Consider the following 18,059-nt stretch of genomic DNA (forward strand, 5'->3'; position numbering starts at 1 on the left):
AGTTTGAATCTAAACAGAAGTAGGCCTGAAATTATTTTTCTCAATAGTCTGTTAATCACATCTGAATGTGAGAAGAATACTAATGAAATATGATGTTTTCTCCCTCCCTCCTTTTCTCTCTCTTTCTGTCTCCCCCTCTTCATTACTGTATTTTATTTTTTTTAAACCACAAAAACTCGGAATGTTCTCATCCTCCTCTGAAGTTTCCTAGCAGTCACTGTATAAAACAAAAGCCAAGGTTCGATGTGAAAAAGTGTAATTAACATTTAAAAGAAAAACTGATCTGAAGAGAAGTAGTACAACCAATTAAGGGATTTTTACCTCATATGTAGTGATCTGTGAGTAATGTTTTATCTCAATAGGTCAGTGGTTGCCTGTGATGGAGCTCACTGCTTCTCCTAGCACAACAACTAATGTTGTATATAGTTGGTTGTCACTGGAACCTGCTTTGCTTGCTTATGAGACTTGTAGCCAGCTTTCTACTGCCTAGTCACAAGGCTAATTGAGATGTTGAAGAACTGAGGGCAAGGCAGGAGCCATGGGAGAGAGAGAGAGAGAGAGAAGTGGAGGATAAGTGGGTGACATAGAGAATGTGATAGAGTGAGACATGAAAAGGATGGTCTGCGATCTGAGACAAAATTTTAAAACTAAAAAAAATTAATTGGGGAGGAGGAAGTGGGTGGGATTAGACTGGCAATATCTATTGGATCTGTGACTGGTTTATTATTTTGGCAAAATGCTGCACTGGGGCACATTTAGTTTGAATTATATTCCTATGTCAGCTGAGAACACAAAACTTGACCGTGAATATGAGCCTCTGCAAGGCAACTATTAGGGCCATTGGGAGGTTTTAAACAGAAAATGTGAATACTTTAGATAAGGTGCAAAAATAGATTAGAAATGTCTATCAATGGCATCTGATTTCTGAGAAGCTCCCTTTGCTTGGATCATAGTTATTTATTTTTAAAGTCAGAGTGCTCTGGGGAGGTTTCCTGTTTATTTACCATTGCCAGATGGCCTCTTGCTGATATGGTGATACTCAATCCACAGGCCATAACCCATAGTGAATGAGAAAAGCTGTAGTAAAATACTTATTTTGACTCTGTTGTCCATTCATTTGTGCTTGCCACCATCTGTCTAACGCGGGGTGGGCAATAATTTTTTGCCGGGAGCCACTCAGAAATTTTTGAAGTGGCCCTGGGCCGCACTGGAAGGAGCGGGGCCTAAAGCGGAAGGGGCACGGCCAGAATACTTCCCTGCTTCTCCACCCACAGACCATGATTAGTTTGGAGGTGGGGGAGCAGGTGAAGTCTTTTCCCCCTTCCCCCTCCAAAGTTCCCCTTAGGTGCCCATGCCCATGGCAGTGGGAGGAGACTTTGCACGTTCCTCCTTCTGCCCCCAGGCCAGTCAGAGCTTGCAGGCAGGGGAGCGTGCAAAGTCTCCTCCTGGCCTGCCAGGAGCATGTGGCATTTTGCAGGGTGGGGGCAGGGCAGAGGTCTAAAGATATTTGAACAGTGAAAGTTTTAATAAGAGGGCTGAACTGTGGATCTGTAAGGGGCCCTGAAGGCTAGGAAAGTATCAAAGGAATTTCAGGCACACTATACATTGTTATCTACAAATATATTAAAAGGAAATGGAAGACCAAATGGAAGGGTAGGCCCATTGCTCAATGAAGAGGGAGAAACAATAACAGAAAACGTGGAAATGGCAGAGGTGCTTAACAACCTCTTTGTTTAATTTTTCACCAAGAAGGTTGGTAGTGATTGGATGCCTAACACAGTGAATGCTAGTGAGAATGGGAAGTTAAAATAGGAAAAGAACAAGTTACAAATTATTTAGAAAAGTTAGATTTCTCCAAGTTACCATTGCTTGATGAAGTGCATCCTAGAATATTCAAGGAGAGCTGACTTAAGAGATATCTGAGCCATTAGCCATCCTCTCTGAAAAGTCACAAAAGACGGGAGAGATTCCGGAAGACTACAAAAGGGCAATAGAGAGTCCATCTATAAAAAGAGAAATAGGGACAACCCAGGAAACTACAGACAAGTCAGTCTAACTTCTGTGCCAGAAAATATAATGGAACAAATAAGGAATTCATCTGCAAACATCTGGAAAATGATAAGGTAATAGGTAACAGCCAGCATGAATTTGTAAAGAACAAATCATATCAAACCAACCTGATAACTTTCTTTAGTAGGATGATAAGCCTTGTGGATAAGGGGGAAATGATAGATGTGGTACATCTAGACTTTACTTAAAGCATTTAATACAGTCTCGCATGACCTTCTTATCCATAAATTAGGAAAATACAACCCTGATGTGGACTACTATAAAGTGGACACATAATAGGTTGGATAACTGTGCTTGGAGAGTAGTTATCAATGGTTCACAGTCATGCTGTGACTGTGGAAGGGCATAATAAGTGGGATTCTGCAGGGATCCGTTTTGGGACCAACTCTTTTCAGTATCTTCATCAATGATTTAGGTAAAGGCATAGAGGAAAGTCTTATAAAGTTTGCAGATAATACTAAACTGGAAGGAGTTGCAAGTGCTTTGGAGGAGAGGATTATAATTTAAAATTATCTGGATGAACTGGAGAAATGGTCTGAGGTACATAGGATGAAATTCAATAAGGACAAATGCAAAGTTTTCTACTTAGGAAGGAACAATCATTTGCACATATATAAAATGAGAGGTGACTCTATAGGAGGGAGTACTGCAGAAAGGGATCTTTGGGTCTTAGTGGACCACAAGCTAAATATAAGTCAACAGTGTGACACTGTTGCAAAAAGAGCAAACATCATTCTGGGATGCATTCACATGAGTGACGTTAGGAAGGCACGAGAAGTAATTATTGTATCTACTCTGTACTGATTAGGCCTCAACTAGAGTATTGTGTCTAGTCCTGGGCACCACATTTCAGGAAAGATGTGGAAATATTGGAGCGGGTCTGGAAAGGGCAACAACAATGATTTAAAAATCTGGAAAACATAATGTGACGGAAAACTGAAAGAACTGAGTTTGTTTAGTTTGGAAAAGAGAAGACATGATAGCAGCTTTCAGGTACCTAAAAAGGTATTATGAGGAGGGAGATAAATTCTTCTTCTTAACCTCTGATGGGCTTAAATTGCAGCAATGGAGGTTTAGGTTGGACATTAGGAAAAACTTCCTAGGGATGTTCTGGAATCGCCATCTCTGGAAATATTTAAGAGCAGGTTAGATAAACATCTATCAGGGATGATCAGAGGGTGCTTGGTCCTTCTTTGAGGGCAGGGAACTCAACTTACTGACCTCTCAAGGTCCTTTCCAGTTCTAATATTCTATGATTCTATGATATCCACTATCATTCTGAATTCAGGTTTTCCACACCGTTTCAACTACAAAATCCAGTGTTTGGCATTATGATTTCCAGCATAATCTTGGAGCTGATTTAACTACTCCATGAAATTAGTTAATGGAAAACTATGGTTCTAATGTGGAATTATTTGATAATGACTTGTTACAATTATAGTTTTATTTTGAATTATTCACACCTTCCAGGTGTTGCAGTGAGTACAACAGACATGGAAATTATGACATGACCCTGAATATAGGTTGTTATTATTAAATGTTTGTGATACTGATAAAATCTGTTAGCTATATCCATCCTCCAAAATGGATGTTTACAAGTATAAGTTAAAGTTGATTTCAGAGCCATGTAAAACTCAGCAAATTTCATTTTCAGAGGATCATATACATCTTGGATCCATGTGGCTTTCTAATATCCTGAATTTACTTGATTTTTCAGTCTCAAAGAAAAACCCAGTCAACCATAAACTCTTGATTTTACAACAGAACTTTACTAACGTGCAAATTCCTACATCAGTCCAGCTTCAGAAGAAAGGTCTGTGAACTTCTCTGTGATATGACTTTGGAGTTCATAACAAATTATGAAGAATGATGATTTTCACATGGAATGAGTTAGAATGTAAACTTTTGTTAGTGGTTTCTGTTTATACTAAGCACGGCCAGTCCTAACCAATTGGCGGCCCTGGGCAAAATTTGTCGAGGAAAAATAAAGAAAGAGAAAAAAAGGCCAAAATGTGGTCGTGGTCCCTTTCATTGCTGCGTGTTCTGATCAGGCTCTGTCAGCGTCCCCTTAAAAATGGCAGACCTGGGTGACTGCCCAGCTCGTCAGTATCAGGTTTTAGGGGCGAAGTGGTATCTCACTCAATAATAATTACTGGTTTAAATTTTTCTAACTTGTATAGCAATAACAATAAAAATTAATAACTGATTTTTCTAGTAAAACTGAAATGCATATTCTTTCTCTCTCCCTAGCACAAAATTCTTTACAAAATTAACCACAAAGATCTGTTTATTCACATATCTATTTTATGCTTTTTCTGTACTCTGTGATTCGTTACATTCCTCAGTTTTTCTTGTTAGAGTTTATATCATAGTCTAACTATAATTATAAGAATTACTTTTAAAGGCCCTGATCTTATCCTCTTACTTGTTGAAGCCAGCAAGACTTTTCATGGAGTAAGAAGTAGGGATGTAAGTGCGTAGTTGACTAAACTACCTGATAAGCCTAGGCTTATCAGGCAGTCGAGTCGATTACTCGCATTTCCCTCCACCCCCTTGCCTCTGTATCAGCTGGTTCCCCCCGCACTGTCTCTGCAGTGTTGCCTGCAGCCCTGCGGAAAAGGGTTGCTCTGACCAGGCAGGCAGCCTGGCTCAGTCCTGGCTTGCGCTGGGTCCGGGTCCTACCCCCGCTGCAGCTTTGCAGTGTAAATGTACTAAGAACCGAGCTGCTACATTTAAACTGCAGAGCTGCAGCGGGAGTAGCTCCTGGCCCCAGTAGGAGCTGGGACTGAGCGCCTTCCCTTATCGACTAATCGTGTAGTCGATAGAATTTGTATTAACTACATGATTAGCTAATTACCTACCTCTTAACATCCTTAATAAGAAGTGCAGGAAGTACACTCTGACTTTGGAAGAGAAGAAATAGTTGCATCCGAGGACACTAAAACAGATTGTAAACTTGTGCTGGCAAAAACACTTTACAGAAACATTGTACGGGGCTATGCATGCCTGAAGCAAATGGGCTATAGAGTAAGCTCTTTGACTAGAAATTATTTATACTTGTTTATCCTCACTGGATTTATTGGGCACATTTCAAATAAAAGTGAGACTTGTTTATCTTTCAGAATCAAATAATTTAAAATGCTGGTGAGTTGGCAAGCCAATGCAATTCTGTTATCCTGAAAATGAAAGGCCACATAATGTGTTCATTGCTGCTTCAATAAACAAGAGCTTTATCACAAAATATTGTTTTCTTTTAGATATATTGTTTTCTTTATATCCATATGTAAAGAGTTATTTGCATTGGCTAGATGTTTGCATGCTATGAATAAAGCTAAATAAACTAAATTCAGTCAACAAAGATTACACTGAAATGCCCCAGTTTGAATTGTGCTCAAAGATTTATTTATTTTTTGGTTTAGTCAGATTAGCAGTTGACTGTATTCAGCTGAGACTGTCCAGTTTCACTGAAGTCAATATAAGCTGCAAGCATTTAGTGCCTCCACTGAAGTCAATGAGAGTTGAGGGCACTCTGACTCTTCAGGATTTGCATAGAAGATATAAGGACAGCCTGAGCCATATATTCCTCCCTATTTCTATTTCTCTGGTCTTCCAATACCTGCTACTGAGCTCTTCACTGAAGTAAAGGTGCTTTCCAAGTGCCATGGTTTGGGTAGTTCTGCTACTGGGCAGCAAAAATAATTGTGCCTTGCTGTTTAAAAAATATTCAGTTAAAATAAACTGTAAAATCTACCATTTCTATTTTACATTGCATTTGTTATTACATTGCTGTAGAAATGCATATAATACCAGTTGTGCTGATCCTGAAAAGCAACATTCACCACAAATGGTGAGTTGCTGCCACCCACCCACCTACACAAAAATCATGAGTACCTGGTGGAACTGGGAAGAGGAGAGAACCAGTGATCCAAACAGTCCTCTATAAAGGTGTATCACACATAAATAGCTCCAACCCTGGTCTAACCTAACACTTCTTGATGCTTAAATTCTCTCCTCTTGAACCTCCCATTATTCTCTTTCTATTGTTGCCCCTTTTCGCCTGAGTGATTAGTTAATATTTGGAGTCTTGATAGGTTGTTTCTGTTAGGAAGAGAAATTGATGGTGCAAGTCAGGTACTTCTGCAATTCAGTCATCTACAAAAATGTACACAAAGCCCTGTTTCTTAGAACACAATGGAAACCAACAGCAGCAGTTTCCTTGCTCAGAAATCCAAGTCGATCACTCCCATAGGATATGGCTAAGCTATATTTGTGTGGGGAAGTTTGCACTGCCCCTGACAGTATGTTACCTGCTCTGGAAATAAATACTGGACTTTGCCTTCCACAACCTTCAATCTGGCTCTTTCCATGAGCTACGTTTTTAGTTTAAAAATAAATAAATCTGAAAATATAGGCTGTTTGAGCCAACAGACTGGTTGTGTCATAGTGCATGTGCACACCAAGAGTAAGGGAAGGATGCACTGTCAACTTGAACTTTGGTGTTTTCTGACTTGAGTGCTTTCCAAAGCAACCTTAATGCTGTTCTAACATTTTGTTACTTTGATTAATAGTTATAATTACTAATCAGCATTTGTAGCTGGCATCCATGGGTATTCTAGATGCTTCTCTGAGAGAGGCAAGATATACAGCTAACCCTGACTGTTTACAGCTAACAAGCCTAATTTTGCAAATTCTAACTATTAATTGCAGTTCCTACTACTGAGAGTCCACTGATATCACAGTTACTCTTTTTGAAGCCAATGTGACTAATCACTGTAGTTGGGAGTGGGGCTTTGCTGAGTCATAAGTGTTTGGAGAATGAGGCCCAAGCACAGCTGACTGGTGCCTCTAGGGAGAGGGAGTGCAAGGAAGGCCACCCAGAAGAACAGAGAGAGGGCATGAAGAGGCACCCTATTTAGCAATTAACATTTTGGCAGGGACATCGGGAAGCAGTGCACCTTCCGAGTGCTACCACAAGTCACCTACCGGCCTAGGGTTAGCTGAGAAGTGTGTGTAGCTTGAATAGCTTTTTTTGCAGATCATAAAGTTAAGATTATAGCTGCAAAAATTGAATTGCACAATGGAATGGTTATCATTATTCTGTAAAGTGAAAACTGACTACTTCATAGCTAATTCCCTGATTATTTTAAATCCTTGAAGTAGTTACATTATGACTAGCCTGTCACAGCTTAAGCACACATTTTTAACAAATCTTGAAAATAGCCCTCTATTATTAAGTTGGAAAGGTACCAAAATAAAATAAAAATCAGTACTTGTGCTTCTCTTATTTGAAAACCATTTTTTCTTTTCAAAGAATATACATATACTTAAGACAATATAATCAAAAGAAAATGAAGTTAAGGGCCTGATCCAAATCTCACTGACGTCAATGGAAAATCTTCTGTTGACCTCAGTGGCTTTGGATGAATTTCTTGTTGCTAACAGTGAGTGGGTCTTTTATTTCTAACTGTCTGAAAGTTTAATCAGATTCTGTAACCACTGTCTAAAGAAATGTCATAATGATTTTTGGGTTTTGTGTTCAAACTTTATTAAGATTTGGATAAAAAGGTACATCTAAAAACAGAACTGAGTATAAATTACAGTAGCAGCATAGCATAACAGCTGAAAGAAGTAAAGATGTGAGTGCAATAATGTGAAGTAAGGTATGAATAAAGTGAATATATGCAGACCCAAGCTCAGATCCTGCAATCAGCTGGGCTCCGCATGGGCACAAAGGTCTTGTGGAAATGATTGCAGGTTATAAGCCTAAATATAAACCTGTTTTTCAACATCTATACTAGGGATGTTAAATATTGGTTAATTGAATAGTCGATTAACCTAATGAATTCTTACCGGTTACTCGAGAATTTTATAGTCTCGGGGGGGGGGGCGGGAGGGCGAGGAGGGCAGCAGCCAGTGCAATCTGGCCCCTCTCCTGAGGAGCCCCTTGCCACTCCACGCTGCTGCCCTCGTATCAGAGGCAGCAGCACGGGGTGCCAGGCAGGAGTGGGTCTGCAAGGGGAGCCAGCTTAAAACCCAGATCCCCTCATGGACCGGCTGCCCGTCACCCCACACTGTTGCCTCTGATACTGCAGCAGCAGTGTAGGGTGGCAGCAGCCCCTGTCCGAGGGTCTGTATGTCTGATCTCCTGGACCTAGCATGAGCTAGAACTGAGCCAGGCTGCCTGCCCACCTGGTTCTATGTTCTAATATGTTTTAAATGCAGAGCCTCAGCAGGGGTAGGTCCCAGACCTGGCGCAAGCTGTGTTGCTGGCCAGCCTGCTAAAAAAATTACTGGTAGATGTAGGAGGGCAGTGTGTGAAGTTTATAGCATTAACCTATAAGCTTTTGTTTATCAGTTAATCGACTATACCATTACATATCTTGTCTATACCAGCGGTACACAACCCGTGGGGGATCGTGGCTGTCTTCCAGGGTGGGAGAAGTCACAGCGCTGGGCCGGCCGTCATTTTTTCCCCTGGCTCAGCGCAGGGCCGGATGGAGGCATGGGCGAGCCAGGCAGCTGCCCAGGGCGCCAACCGATGGGGGGCGCCTGATGGCAGCTGTAAGGGGTGCATGACGTCCCTTACAGCTGTCATCAGGCACCATGCGCCCGGCTCCTGTAGCGCTGGCCCCTTGGCACTGACCCAGCAGCGCCCTTTCCCACATGGCTGCAGCGCTGGCCAGGGCGGGCTGGGCAGCGCATGTGCCGTGCGCCCCGGGGCCCGCGAGTGGTTGTGGCTGGCCTGTGCATGCGCTGCGCACTCGGGCCCATGGCGCCAAAAGGGCTTGGGCCAGCCCTGGCTCAGCGTGCTTGTGGGGGGAGTGGCAGGCTAGCGGAGGGGCATTTAAGGGGGCTGCGCTTTTATTTTATTTTTTTTGCTCAACCAAAATTTTCCCGGGGTTGCGCTGGGAAAAAGGTTGCACACCACTGATCCATACTAATGAAACTCTGTTCTTAGATCATTAGATCACAAATGTGGATTGCTGCCTTTGAATGTTTAAAAGAAAAAAACTGCCAAAGCATCTGCTGTTCACATAGAACACCATTTTGCAATAGAAATTCATGGGGATAGTTAGTATACTTGTTCAGGGCTGTCTCAATCCATCAGAGAGCCACAGGCAAGCATCTGTTTCTGGGACCCCATTTTGTTGTAGATTTCTTTATTCAGTGCCCTTCTCTCTCTTTGACTCTGTTGGCAATGGCAAAGTGAGATTCAGCTGTGTGTATAATCTCTAGCCAGTCACTCCCGTGGTGCAAATTTGTGTGCAAACAGAGAGAAATTCCTTCATCTGAGTGAGTGGGTTTGTGATCGTATGCACAAGGTGAATCTTTTTCAGTTCACGTGTAAATCCTCATTGGTTTAAAATAAAAGTAAAAAAAAAGTCCACACATCTCTCCCCCAAATGAATTTGGCCCTTGGCATTTGCCTGCATGTTAATCCAGCCCTGCACTTGCAGCTGCTGCACTGATACGAGTCTCAATGCAAGAGCTCCAATCTGTTTTGTCACTAAAGCAGGCACTAAGGAGGATTTACATGATTTGTGGCTCCTTGAGGCAACAATTCATATTTGAATAAAAATTCCTACACACATCTATATAACTCATTACTCTAAATTTAAAAGTCCCTGATTCATATCTACATCATAGACCATGACCACTCCAAAGATTACTAAATTATATCTATCTATCTATCGATCTATCGATCTATCTACACTGCAGAGGCCACTGCAGTTGTTTGTTCTTTCGAAAAAAAATTTAAAGAACAGAGGGGTTTTTCAACATTGGTAAACCTCTTTCTACAAGGAAGAAGCCTTTTTCCGAAAAAGGTTTTTTTGAAAGAGGCCTCCAGGAAAAAACACAGGTGCTCTGGTGGCCACTCCATCCATAGTAATCACAACTTAAATGCGAGATAGCATCAAATCAATGTGGACTCTGTCTTTCAAAAAAGCAGATTGCTTTTTCAATGCGCTTTTGCTGTGTAGATGCTCTCTTTCGAAAGAAGTTTTTCCAGAAGATCTCTTCCGGAAGCTTCTTCTGAAAGAAGCCTGCAGTCTAGATGTAGTCTGCCTATCCATCCATCCATCCATCCATCCATCCATCCATCCATCCATCCATCCATCCATCCATCCATCCATCCATATTTTGGAGCTGTTAAAAACTGGTCAGTGATCTGCATAATAAAAAGCCTGTGTCTGTTTTTGCAGTCACCTCCATGACAACAGCCTTCATTGCAGTGAGCAGCTGAGCTTCCACCCTCACTAGTACCCATATATGCCTTGACACAAGACTGTCTCTCATGCCATGGTGGAGGATGATGAATGTTGCTGCAGGGAGATAGACATAATATTGTCAAAAGAGAGACTCGCCTTCCCCCATCTCCCCAAGTATTGTTGGTAGGGAATTCCTTTTTTAAAAGAAAAATATACAGATGAGTAGAGTGAGATTGTGTTCTCTGTACCCCCATTCCAGATGGCAATCTAGAGACACCATTCTGATGTGGAATCCAAGAAGACCAGAACAGAAGCATGCAAACACTACTCTATTGCTGTTAGGGCCTACAGACATTTTATCAGGTGACTAGAGCCAAGTACCCCGCTGTCCAATGTCTGTTAGCACTGTTACTTGCATGAGCTAGAGAGGGACTGCTGGGGAGAGATTCCAAAGATCTCTCTCTCATGTTGGCTGTGTCTACACTGGCATCCCTTCCGGAAAAGGGATGCTAATGTAGCACTTTGGAATAGGCAAATCCGCGGGGGATTTAAATATCCCCCACGGTATTTGCATTAACATGGCTGCCGCTTTTTTCCGGCTTGGAGGTAAGCCGGAGAAAAGCGCCAGTCTAGACGTGATTCTCTGGAAAATAAAGCCTTTTCCGGAGGATCTCTTATTCCTACTTGAAAGGAGGACTCCAGGAAAAAACACACTTGAAAGTAGGAATAAGAGATCCTCTGGAAAAGGCTTTATTTTCCAGAGAATCACTTCTAGACTGGCGCTTTTCTCCGGCTTATCTCCAAGCCGGAAAAAAGCAGCAGCCATGTTAATGCAAATACCGCAGGGGATATTTAAATCCCCCGCGGATTTGCCTATTCCAAAGTGCTACATTAGCATCCCTTTTCCGGAAGGGATGCCAGTGTAGACACAGCCGTTGAGTTTTCTGTGGGTTTTTCCCCAATAGTTGCTGATTCTGCTGGCCTATGGAGCGTGAGCTTGATCTCTGGCCCTGAACGCAGTTTCCTTGGTTCTCCATGTTGTACCATTACTAGACCACCCTATTCCCTTCTGTGCCTCCAGTTGTAATGCCATTGCATATAAAAAGAAGTAGTAATTTCCCATGTTGACAGGTTTATCATGAGATGCATGATACCTGGGTTTTTTTTCTTAAAGCGTTCCATGTTGGAGTCAAATGGAAACACTAGAATTTCTGCTTTCATTAAAAATGTTTCTAGCCCTCATAGTTGTAATGATAAGCCTGAAAACATGAACCCTAATAGTTGAAAAGCCTTAATGCAAATAAAAAGAACTCCAAATTTATTATTTGTAAACCTTATGATTTTATGCCAGTCTCAGCAGGTTTTGGGCCACTCTTATGATATCCAAATATTCGAGGGCAACTAGAAATGAAATGCACAAAGTGTGTTTTGTTCATTGGTGATGCATATGAGCCAAAGCAAGGAAATTTTAAGTCACCCTTAAGTTGATTCCTTAGCTCTAGTGGTTGAAGGACATGAGTCTCTCTCAGCTCTGGAACTAGGGATGTAAAAGGTCAACCAGTTACCTGGCAAGCATTAGCCTTACTAGCTTGCTTACCTGGTAGTCGGTTAACTGTCCGGAGGCACAGCCCCTTCCTGTTGCAGCCTGGCTGACAGGATTCTAGCCAGCTGGAGCAGCCCGTTGGCCATGGTGCGGCATGACTCTGGTTGGCCAGTGCAGCCCCGTGGTATGGCAGGACCACAGCTGGAGGGAGCAATATGGCAGAATCCTGGCTGACTGCAGCAGCCCCCAGCAGTTCAGTGTGATGGGATGCCACCAGCTGCAGCACCTCCTCACCCATAGAGGGCCAAGCTGGAGGAGCCCCCTGCCTACTGCAGGCTAGCTGGATCCCTATTAACCAATTAAACTATTACAATTATATTTTTCAACCCATTAACCTTTTAAAGGGGTATTTACATCTCTCCCTGGAACAAGCCTTTCCTATCAGTCCTTGGAGGCCTACAACCAACCTTAAGCTATTCATTTGTATGCTCTTATCTGCCAGCCCTGCCTGCCTGTCACACTGCTAGCTGGCTCCATGCCAGTTTTTCTGTGTTTGTGGTCTCAGCTCCTGCTATGATCTTTCTTCTGAACTGTGTCCTGAGTCAAGGAGTGATGGGCAAGTGGGGAGGTGAGTTGGAATACAGAGAAGAAGATGGGAGAGGTTGCTGTTAGGGGACAAGGTAGATCAAGACTGGATATTCTATATACTTCAGAACACCTTAGAGAGGCAGAGAGACTTACTGCCACCAAAAGTTATGATTTGTTCTTCTCAGCAGCCTGAATTCCCCTCTCCTGTTCCTGCATTGTCCACTTCCAAACAGTAAGAAACTGGTCAAAGAGTTTAAAACCTGAGACCAAACACGTCTCCAGTAAAGTCAATGGAGTAACACTAGGAAGCAATTTGGTCCCTAGAGATTAGCTAATATACTAAAGATTAGAATATTCTTTGGAGCCACTATATTTTATGTACCTCAGGTCACTGAATGATGTAGAATGTACCATAAAATGTCACAGCTTGTAACTGGATAGTTTAACAGTGGTGTGCCCCCCATAACATGAATGTCCTGAGTTGTAGTTTTGTTTCACAGATTGTCATATAACTCAAAAAGGGATGTGTGTGTGTGTGTGTGCGCGCACACACACGCACGCACGCAGTGAGTGAGGAAAATTATCCATGGGGTAAACCACTTCTCATATTGAAATAAAAGCTTCATCTTTCTTTCACAATTTATTTTCCACAAAATACCCTTGGCTGTACTCTAGCATTTTTCCACTAGTTGGAGATGGTTATCGGATCAGAAAGTTTCCCTACTGAACATATTTATGTAGTTAATCTTGCTCTTCCTTTAAAGATTGTGAGTTGGCTTCAGGCAGGCTTTTTTCCACTCCATGCGCAGATTACAATAAACTATTATTGTGAAGTATCAGTAACCTACTGGGAAATGAGACAACCTGATTAGATGATTTATTTACTGTAATTAAATAATGTAGAAAGAACCTATAAGCCTGAACTTGTTTGAATCCATATTCATAATCTAAGCATTCAAGTTCATGCCTCAGAATCATTTGTCAAGCTGGCCTTTTTTTTTTTTTTTTTTTAATGTTGCCTAGAGACTCTCTTATTCCTTTTGCTCTTAAGTTACCTGAAACTGATACCAAGCCTGGGATCTCCTCCAAGCTGTAATAAAAGGAAATGTACTCCATGCAGTTGGACCAGTCATTACTTTACCTACAGCCTTAATAAAGGCTATCTTTAGTTCAGATTGGACTTGTAAAAGCAGCAGGTTATTCATTGTACAAACAAAGCTACAACTTCTGGTTTGTTATGTTTTTTTAATTTTGGCGGTGTTCTCACCGACCTTTTGTTTTGGCTGTTTTGTTTATTGAATTTGCCCATGAAGCTTTACTTCTTTCTCAGGGGAAGCTTTCTTTTTCTTTTTCAAAGGCAGACTAAAAGCAGAAAACAAGCTGTCTTCAAAGTTACGGAGAGGCGAAAGCAAAATTTACTGGATGGGAATGAGCCATTCCCTTTTATTTGGGGAAAAATACAAGACAAAACATTTGCACTTTCAAATATTTGAGTTAATTTGATTTTTTTTTAAAAAGAGAAAAATAAGAACAATTAGCTGCACTTTCCAGCTCCAAAGAGTGCTATATAATCATTAACTAAATAATGTGCTCTGGGTATCCTTTCAGCAGGTATGTATGTGGGAAAGACAATTTCATTTTTTTAAATTACATGGAGTAGGCTGAGTTTCCAAGGCCTTAATTACCTATTTAGGAACAGGGGAATTGTCATACCAAGCCAGAGCAGTTCATCTAGTAAAGTGTCTGAGCTCCAGCAGGTGCTTCGGTTGCATGGAGTAACATTCTCATGGGGGAAGTTTCTTACTGACCCCAACCATTTACTTAGATTGTGAACTTCTTGAGATAGGGACTCCCTTTCTGTCCTGTGTTTGTATAGGACCTCGCATGGTGGGGCTGTGCCATACTACGGCTCATAGGCATTATGACAATAAAAATAATAAATAATGATTAATGGTTGTCTTATTCTTTTCCACTTACTGAAAGCCATGAGTAGTTGCTCAGCTCTAGAGCTGTTCATATCTTCTTTTACTGGATTTATCAGTGCAGTTTAACCTGCTCAGTCACAGTAAAATAAAGCTGATGGATTCCAGAAAATAAAGACTATCCAGGGCAGCACAGCCCAGGTTAAAACATCAGTTTATACTTATTAACTACTGGTGGCCAGGGCTGGCCCAAGGGTTTTTGGTGCCTTAGATGAACTATGACTTTGGTACTCTCCCTTCCCCCCACATTCAATATAGAGAAAAGTGAGAAGTCTAGAATGAAATGTTACCTTTATTTTCTTGGCATTAGAAATGAACAATGTACAAATAAAAATAAATATTTTTATTTATTTTTTTCCTCATTAGTCCTAACACAAATATACTGTATAGTGTCCACTCAGTAGCTGACTCCTTAAAGTTGTAACTGTTTTGAGTTGTACACAGTATTTCTGGTCTGTGCTATAAACAGTTGCATTTCAAGTTGCAATTGTGTTTTTCCAAAAGAAGTGATTTTCAGGAAGCCGTGAAAATCTGTATTCCACTGAATTAAATCTGTTTTTGAGTTGTAACCCTTTTGCACTGGGCCATTGATCACGGCTCATAACAAGGAAGAGCAGCTGTTGTTAACTGGCCTTCACTAAGCAACAAGCAACAGTGACTCAATTGTATGACTGAATGGCACTGGGCTACTGAGAGTGACTGAACTGCAGATCCCGCCACCATAGGGCAAACCCAAGTGGGGCTCTTTTGAAGCAATGCCGTGACACATTTTAATGGTATTTACATACACAGTCGTGCTCCACAATGTGAAATAAATAATATAACTCAGCTTCTGACATGGTAAGGATGCACTGATTTACAAGTACAGTATTTGATACTTTCAAATAAGAGATAATATACTAAAATTTTTAAATAGAGAAAAAATCACGTTGATCTAATTTGGCACCCTTTAAAACCTGATGCTCTAAGTCATGGGTGGACAAAGGTCTCTCAGCAGGCCGCATCCAGCCGGCCTTGAGTTTTAATCCAGCCCACAAAGCAATTACAGGCCCCGCCTCTCCACTCCCCCCCCCCCCCCCCCCCCCCCCCCCCCCCGTGCTGCCGCTGGAGAGGAGGCAGCAGTGGGGCTGAGGCTTCTCAATAGGACTGTCCCGGATGCGCCGCTTCTGTGGCCATGTGGTCTGGGGCTGGCCCCAGAGTCTGGAGGCACTGCTGCCATGGTGCCTCTGGGGACAGCCCCAGGCTGCATTGCCTCCGTCCTCCAGAGTGGCTTGGGGCTGCATGGCTGCCGTGCCTCCGGCGCTGGCTCCAAGTTGTGTAGTTGCGGCAGTGGCACCTCCGGGGCAGCCTGTGGCCACGGTGCCTCGGGGCCAGCCCCAAATCACGTGGCCATAGCAACGGTGTCTCTGGTCTCTGGGACCACGTGCCCATGGCAGCAGGGCCTCCCTCTGGGCAGCCGGGACAGCATGGCTGCAGCCATTGCTGCAAGGGAGCATGAAGCCAGGTAAGGTTCCCCCTCATGCCCAGACCACCCCCACCCTGATCCTGTCATTTCCCTCCCCCCCCCCAAGACCCAGCACCCCCAGCTTGCTCCAACACCCTCCCTTGTTCTTGCACTTTCTCTCCTGGCCACACGCTGCACCCTCCCTGGTTCCTGCTCCTTCCACCAGGCCAGACACCCTACTCCCAGCTTGCTTTTGCACCCCAGCTCCTTCCCAGATCTTGCACCCCATCCCAGTCTTGCACACTGTACCCCTCATTTTTGTCCCTACCCCAGAGCCTAAGGAGGTCCATAAAATCCACTAACTCCAGAACCCCAGAAAAGTAAATCTTGCCTATAGGAAGCCCTGAACCTCAGTTTCCTCCTTCCCTTCCCCTCATCCTATGAGGCTGGGGCACCACAGGAGTGAGGTGTCTCAGTTGGGCCAGATCAGTGAGCGTTGGGGGGGTTCGGAGGAGTTTTTTTGCTTCTCACTTGTGTGGTCCTCCACTGATTTTCTTTGGTTCAGTGACCCCAAACCCAGTGACCCACCCTTCCCATAAATAAATAAAGCATTGAAACCTTTTCTGTTGGACATACTATTTTACTTTATTTAAAATGAAGTTTGATAAACTAACATGAAAAAGTTAAAACACTTAATCTGTTTCATAATTTAAATTAAACCATTCTTACGAGCTGCAGGTGATTCAGTAAATAAGGTCACCGTACCCAGCAGGCTAGTTCTCAACCCACCCCTTCTGCCCAAGGCCTGAGGCCCTGCCACTTCAGGGTTGGCCTGCAGCCACTTCTGAAATTTGTGAAGTGGCCCCCCCTTCTAAAATTAATGTCCACCCCTGCTCTAAGTGATCACCTAATTCACTTACATGGTTCAGCTGGCCTGCTGGTGGCTTTTTGTGGAGGAATTGTGATTCTCAGTGGATGAGTGGGTGGTCAACTAGATGACTGGGTTCTTAAATACCTGTCTAAAGTAATTGAAATAAAACTTAGGTTGGACAGTCTTCCAGCATCCCCTTGTTGTCTTTCACTTACTCCTCACATTCCTGAAACTAATTGTTTTACTTACACACACAATTCCTTTTATGCTGTTCTATTCTAATTTAGTCGATTAGGGTTACAATCTTAGCAAACATCCTTTTTTTTTGTTCTTCTTTTGTGTACAGGAGAATCTCTTAATATCTGATTATACTTTGCACCTTCTTTTAAACACACATCCCAATATCTTCCGTAGGAACAGCAGCTGCTCCCATTTTTCTGTAGAGTTCTCATTTAAATTCTGTCAAGTGATAATCCAGTTGAGTGCAATTAAAACTGAACACCCCACTCTTGCCATGTTACTATAGACTTTTATAACACACGTGCTGGGAAAAGCTATTTTCCTAATTTAAAAAAAAATCTCATTTTTAAACGGGCTCTTGCTTCCCTTCTCTCCTAGCCCCCCAAAACTGCACGTCATTTCTGCATCTTACTAATTAAAACTTTCCTGTCCCCTGCAGCCACCAGGAACATAGGTCTGTTGAACAGGAGTAGGCTTCTAGTGAATACTGTGTTAAAAACTGAGTACAGGAGTTAGGGGTTAGCCATGTAGTAAAATAAGTGATATCTGAAAGATTGAGACATTTGTTACCAGTTTAAAGGATACAGTTACATATGTTAACTCAAATCATTGGTTGCCATGCATTCAGTTTTCAACCAGGCAGGCTGGGTTTCGGCTTGTGTGTCCCGATGCCATTTGACAAGCCACAACCAACCTTAAGTAGAAGGAAGGAGGAAGTGTAGCAGTAACAGTCATCCCTGCCTCCTGGGCCAGCAGTATGTGGCGTGGCATGCAGGGGTGGAGCTTTGGGGAAGAGGTCAAGAAGGGGTGAGGCCTCAAGGGAAGAGTGGGGCAGGAACGGGGCTGCAGGGGTCCAGTTATAGCCATGAGAAAGGTGGCAACCCTGGATGTGACACGTGTCATTCTTTCACAGGGGAGCTGCTGACATAAACATGAGTCTTCTAATGCTTATTTCTATGGCAAGACTTTACCACTGTCTTTATAGCACATCTGTCCGACAGTGTGTTTAAGGGGTGAGCTATTCGAACTGATAGTCATGGTTCTCCAGTGGAGAGGACAGAAGCACACAACTGAATAAATTCTACTGTAGAAGGGTATGTCTACACAGCAA

The 18,059-nt window shown here is 42.6% G+C and overlaps 1 protein-coding gene across 5 annotated transcripts in view; it reads left to right on the forward strand.

The window, feature by feature from the left end:
• Positions 1–18,059, forward strand: part of ANKRD6 (ankyrin repeat domain 6) — a 147,976-nt gene that overhangs the window by 90,482 nt on the left and 39,435 nt on the right. The gene's annotated exons all lie outside the window — the stretch shown is intronic.

Source organism: Pelodiscus sinensis, chromosome 3 (assembly GCF_052426305.1).
Source record: "Pelodiscus sinensis isolate ZL-2025 chromosome 3, ASM5242630v1, whole genome shotgun sequence".
Classification (NCBI taxonomy): domain Eukaryota; kingdom Metazoa; phylum Chordata; order Testudines; family Trionychidae; genus Pelodiscus; species Pelodiscus sinensis.